The following is a 5,690-nucleotide window of genomic DNA, read 5'->3' as shown; positions in this document are numbered from 1 at the left end:
ATATGTAAATCGATACCTGCAAAGGATCATGTTGTAGCTGCTTGATACTACCTTTCCCTACTTGATCTTTGCTTCCTCTTGCCTTCTTTTCCTTTCTTGATCCAATGCAAAAATGCTCCAAGAAAACTCTAAGTGTCCAAGAGTGAGAGAGAGAGAGAGAGAATAATGAGAGAGCTCCAAAACTCAACTAACAAAAGGTTACCAACTGATCCTCAGAAGACTTTTTATTCATGAGGCCTCTATTTTCTTCATTTTCCATTATTTTCCTTCAATTTCCTCCTCACATGCAACCTGTGACCTTTCACCTCCCTTTTCTCCTAATTTTCTTCATTTTCATAAATAAATGTACCAAAAAAGTCATTTTTCCTTTCCAAATCCTTAGCCATAATAAACCAATGAACAACCACACAAGGATGTCTTGCCCAACATTCAACTTGGAATAAGTTCCCATCAACCTTGGTTATTATTTTGCCTTTATTAAATTTTATTACATGGAATTTTCACTAGGGTTGTTACATAAACCATTCTTTTTTTTACAATATGAGGCTTGTAGGATACCTACATACTATATCCAAGGAGAAATTATATAGTTAAGGACGACTATTTATCTAGCAAATGAGTGAAGGACAAACAAATTATCTCACCGTTACAAATATAAATTACATAAAATAAAATGAATATAAATAAATATAAATAATAAATAATCAAATGATGATTATCTTAAATATTCATTAGTTAAGTGAAAAGGCATGTCCAAAAGACATGCCCAATCATGAAAGGACACCTTCCTAGGTATATAAGTAGGGCCTCATTGTAACATTTAACATCCTTGTACATTTCTATATATTAATAAAATATTATTTACAAAATACATGTGTGTATTTTATATTAAAAGCACAAACACTCTTAAGTTTTGTCGCTTAAGTGGTATCAAATACATGCAAGTCTTTAAATGTTTTTTGCCATACAATATGCTATTAAGTTTTCACCCTGAATTCATTGAGTAGTTGCATGTGCAGAATTTACAGCATGTCTAAAGGGAGAATACATCGACATGAAGGAAACTAACAATGAAGAATGTTCTAATCGAGAAATTGATGTTGAAAATGTTGAATTGGGATCTTCTCAAGGTGACATGAATGACAATCAAAATGGGTATATGACAACTAAATATGAAAAAGCAAGTGTGTTTCTAAAAATTCTCAATCCCATAGTGGTTCTTATACAGGAAATGAGATTACCATTAGTGCTAGTCCTGATAATATATATAATTAAATAACAAGGTCAAAAATCTCATATGGGATAGTTGAAAATGAAGAGGAGTCTAAAGGAGTAATTTCAAATGCAACCAAAATTGGTCCACCGGTTGTGTAAAGATAACCTAGATATCATAATTACTAGAGTATTGATGAAGAGCACGATTTCGTATCAGATTCTAAAGACTCCCTTGCATCAGTTGATTTAGAAGCAATGGGAAGTAATCAAACATCCAAGCAATTTGAATCTATTATTGGGGATCAAGGAAAGGCATCAATGATAGCGATGGGTGAAAGCTAAAGTTCTAGTAGCAGTGGTGCTGCACAAGTTGGGGCAAAACCATTATCAACTTCTTTTGGGAAAGGCATGGACACTGTATTGAGCCAAAATCCAGTTGAAGAAGGGAAGTCACTGAAGGGCCTTGTTGTGGAAGGTTTTGGGGTAGACAAGCAGGCTTTTTCTTGTTCTCAAATTTGTGCTAGTTTCTATCCCAAGTTTGAAAATGAGAAATCTGACCAAGAGATTAGGACAAAGATGATTGAAATGGTGTCAAATGGAAAGGGTACCTTAGAGGTTTTGTTGAAGCATTCAAGATCTCTTTTTATGCATGTTGGTCATGAAGGTGGAGCATATGCCAAAAATAGATATGGAAATATCTATACAGTTGTTAGTGTCTTTGTTCTTGGTCAGATATTGCAAGAGACATGGGGTGCTCAAGCAACAAAAAACCAAAAAGAGTTCAATGTTTTTCTTCATAAAAATGATATATGCATATCAATGGAATTAGTTACTCTTGCTTTGAGGGACCATGGGCAAGGGCCTCTTCAAGATTATGTGGTGGTAACAGCTGTAACAGAACTAAGAATGAAAATGTGACAATGTGTGGTCATTAGACATGAGAATGACATTACAGGTCAAAATATGTTATCACACTCGAGGATGATACAAGACTACCCATTTGAGATACTGGATGAAATTCATATGTTTGAGTGCGTGGAATCACTTGCTAGATGGATTGCAAATGATATCAGTTTTCTGTGAGATTCTAAAACCCTGTGGAAAAGTTTAAATCTCTTTCATCTCAATTGCCAATACAACGACACAAACAAAAGATTATTTCATTATGTTAATGGCTTCGTGACACTTATTGAAAGCTTGAGTCGGGATTTCTATATAAATAGACTGAAGGGTGCAACTGGTAACCCTATTGATAGGGATACCATGAACATCTATCGGGAGATAATTAAGCCATTCATGTCGGCAAATGATAATAATTCAACATCAGCATCAGTAAAACGCATTACAAGGGATACATTATGGATATGCCTGGATAATGGATTGCGGTTATTGCATCCATTTATGCCCTTTGTGATCCAGGTGGATGTTTGTGGCCACCCACCTATCCCACTTGGACCCCCACAACTGTCTATTTCAGTTTTCCAGTTTTCGTAATTGTAGCACAATTTACTATTTTTAGCAGTTTTTCGGGTCCTGAACTTCCAGAGCCATTTTGAGACCCTAAACGATGTTTTTTGGGAAATCTTGGAGCAACATGGGTCCATAGATTGATGTTTCTCTTCCCAAAGTTATAATTCTCAGATAGATCTTTCTAACAATATATTGTGCGCGTCAAACGGAGATCGTATGCCAAAGTTACGACCCATGGAAGTTGATGTACCAATTTACCCAAACAGGGTCCACAGTTTGGCATTTCATCTGCTAGGGTTAGGTTTTTCGATGTTTAGGGTTTTCCATTGTTTCTCAACAATAAATAGGCCTTCGAGCCTCATTGTGACACAATTTAGAGGCATGTAGCTGCCACATCTCTTCTCAGAGATAAAGCTACCATCGCCCTAGATGGTTTATTTCCATTTCTGTTTGTAAGAATATTTCAGTATTTTACATTAATGAAATGAAGTATTATTTCGTTGCATCTCTGTATTTATGGTTATTTCTATAATTTTTTGCGTTCCTGTTTAAATCTGGATCAATGGTATTAGAGCAGTCTGCTTTTTCTCTATTTTTCTTTCCATGTCCCCAACGAGGTCAGGATATAAGGAGTTAGGGATTGAATTGGTCGAACCTTTGCAAGACTAGCATCACAAATCCTGATGGCCTCCCATGGTGGATGAAAATAAAGACGAGGGGGCAGGAGATCCTATCAAAATCTTGCTCGAAGAAGCCCTTGAGTGACAAAGAAACGCGATGATGGACAACTTTGCATAGATCCTTTAGTGACTACCCAGAGGCGACACATCGGCTTCCAGGAGCTACTCTGGAAACGCCACTCCCTTTAAGGTATAAGTTAATTTTGAAATCCCCATCTTCAAGGGTCAAATAGACGCAGATGCCGTAGATAAATGGTTAAATATGCTAGAAGGGTATTTTTTTGTTCATGATTTTTCCAGTCGGGAAAAGATTATTTTCGCTCTTCTCAAAGTAGCCCCCCACGTCAAGGAAGGGTGAAAGTACGGGCTCACTATTTTCAGCCGCACCCACTTGGAATTCATTCTGGGATGCCATCAAGGAGTAGCACTACCCTGTCAAAAGATATGAGGAAAAACACATAAAGTGGACCACGCTGCGGTAGGGAAGGGACCAAGATGTGCCAGAGTTCACAAACATTTTTCATACCCTTCGTACACAGTTGGGTGTCAAGGACTCTGAGCTGCATTTGGTACTTAAACACCGCGGCTACCTACACAGATACATCCAAGAAGAGATGGAGTTCCTGAACATCTCCTCGCCCGTGACGGCGTACTGATACGCTATCAAAATCAAGCAGAAGTTTAAACAGAAGAAGAGAGACTTTGGATCTGCGAATCCGAAGCAAGGGAAAGGCTTCCCCAAATCGCAGAACCAAGAACAAATCCAAGACGGGGTAACCCAAGACAACCTGTCGAAGCCACAAGATAAGAACAACACCACGAAGTTGAAGAAGGACACAGGAAAGTGGTGTGAGTTCCACAAGAGCCCCACTCACACACAAGTTAGTGTCAGACCAAGTAGTCGCTAGTGGCCGAGTTGAAGGCTTCAGAATCAGATGCATGTTCTAACCTTGAGTCAGAACCCAACAAGGGGAATGGCAAAGGGAAGCAGATCATTGATGCAGAGCCCAACGCCACTGTTGCCACCACCAAGATCCAGAAGAATGAGCCAGAAGATCTAGAAGAGGGGGGGCGACTTTTCCACTCACAAATGTGGGTGAAGGGTTCGCCTGCAATTCATTGTCGACAGTGGTAGCCAAAAGAACCTCATTTCAGTAGAGGTTGTGAAGCGGTTGGGCCTACCAACTACACCACACCCGTAGCCTTATAGTATCGAGTGGCTTCACCAAGGATGAGATCTCCAAGTTCACCAGTAGTGCCGCCTTCCCTACATCATCAAACCCTTCACATACGAGGTATTGTGTGATGTTGTACCTCTGTATCTTTGTGATGTATTATTAGGCTAGCCATACTTGTGGAGGCGACATGCTATGTATGAGTCAAGGCCTCGCACTGTCATTATTTCTTTGTGTAATTCATTATACAAGATACCGAAGGTATCCCCACCTACCGCCACCTCTTTGATCATTGCTAAGAAAGGAAGCAAGTTTATCTCCCAGACTAGGAAATTTATTTTCTGTTGGTTCGCCCCCAAAGTAAGGGGAAGATTGTCGCCACATCCATGACCTCCACGGAGGGTTCCTCCAGGCAGCAATAACAAAAAAGGGATACGGTCATGATAGAACACAGGGACAACTTCTACTCACCCACAGGGGTAGCACCTAAGTTTCAAGTGGGTGACAAAGTTTGGTTACATCTGTAGAAAGAATGCCTTACAAGAGTCCATCAGAAGCTCAGACCACTCTGACATGGTCCTTACAACATTACCAAGGTTGTGGAAACAATGCTTTGGAGCACAACATTCCTCCATTCCTTCGCTTGCACCGAGTGTTCATTGTGGAACATCCTCGACCATGCTTCCCACCGTTACTGGACACATCAGAGATTGCAAACAGCTCACCAGGGACCAAGTTCAGTAGATGGAGGAACTCAACGCAATGGGGACCATTGCTTCCTAAGGGGGGAGGAATGATCTAGGTGGATGTTGATTGCCACCCACCTATCCCACTTGGACCCCCACAACTATCTCTTTTAGTTTTTCAGTTTCCGTAATTGTAGCACAATTTACTATTTTTAGTAGTTTTTCGAGTCCTAAGCTTCTGGAGTCGTTTTGAGACCCTAAACGACGTTTTTTGGGAAATTTGAGAGCAACATGGGTCTATGGAGTGATGTTGTTCTTCCCAAAGTTATATTTCTCGGATAGATCTTTATAACGAGATATTGTGCACGTCAAACGGTGATCGTATGCCAAAGTTACGACCCCGGGAAGTTGATGTACCAATTTACGCAAACAGGGCCTTCGAGCCTCACTGTGACATAGTTCAG

General features: G+C 39.9%; 1 pseudogene; it reads left to right on the top strand.

The window, feature by feature from the left end:
• The first annotated feature begins 1,623 nt into the window (after positions 1-1,623).
• On the top strand, positions 1,624-2,133 carry LOC149178458 (tRNA ligase 1 pseudogene; annotated as a pseudogene).
• The last annotated feature ends 3,557 nt before the right edge of the window (positions 2,134-5,690 follow it).

The sequence above is a fragment of the Pinus tabuliformis genome, chromosome 4_1 (assembly GCF_031772625.1).
Source record: "Pinus tabuliformis cultivar Carrire ecotype Pingquan chromosome 4_1, CPIR1, whole genome shotgun sequence".
Lineage (NCBI taxonomy): Eukaryota > Viridiplantae > Streptophyta > Pinopsida > Pinales > Pinaceae > Pinus > Pinus tabuliformis.
The sequence above is the reverse complement of the archived record's forward strand: the minus strand, read 5'-3'. Positions and strand labels throughout refer to the sequence as shown.